The sequence below is a fragment of the Mastomys coucha genome, chromosome X (genome assembly GCF_008632895.1).
Source record: "Mastomys coucha isolate ucsf_1 chromosome X, UCSF_Mcou_1, whole genome shotgun sequence".
Lineage (NCBI taxonomy): Eukaryota > Metazoa > Chordata > Mammalia > Rodentia > Muridae > Mastomys > Mastomys coucha.
Window position 1 is genome coordinate 143927772 of NC_045030.1, and position 792 is coordinate 143928563.

Genomic DNA, 792 nt, shown 5'->3' on the forward strand with positions numbered 1-792 from the left:
TACAGATTCAAATAACCAGATTGGAAACATTTGAAGAAATGTTTTGATACTACACATGCATAGATTTTTTACCCTGAACAATACAGTACAACTGCTGTATCTACGATGGTACTTATATTATGTTAACTATTATAAGTAATTATAGAATGATTTGAAATGTACAGAAGAGCCAGGAAGGACAGCAGCACAGGAGATCACTTGAGCCCATCATTTTGAGACCATCTTGGGAAAGATAGTAAGACCCTGTCCCAAAATTAAATTCATCCAGCCAGGTAACTCAGACCTGTATAATGTCAGCAACTTAGGCTGAAGGATCCCAGACTCAAAGCATGACTGAGCTACAGTGAGTTCAAGTTTAGCCAGAGTAATTTCAGTGAGACTATATCTCAATATAAAAATATCAAAAGAAGGTATGTGCCTAGCATGTACAAGAAAATACAGTAAAAACCATGAATGCCATGTTTTCTATGTAGAATCTTGTTTGCGTGACACGAAAACAGAAGAGGAACTATTTGGACAAAGAAGGGAGTGAACAGAAAGGGAGAGAGAGAAACAACAAACTAGGAGGCAGATATAGGCAATTATACTTGTACGTATGGATGAAGATGTCATAATTAAAGCCATTGTTTCATATCTTAAATAATAACAAAGTATGCAGTAGGATATGAAAAGTCTATATGCATATGTCATCCATTTTTATAAAACAGCCTTAAGCATACATAGATTTTGGTATTTGCAAGAAGACCTGGAATCAAGTCCCCAGGGATACCTAGGGACAACTATCAACTTTTG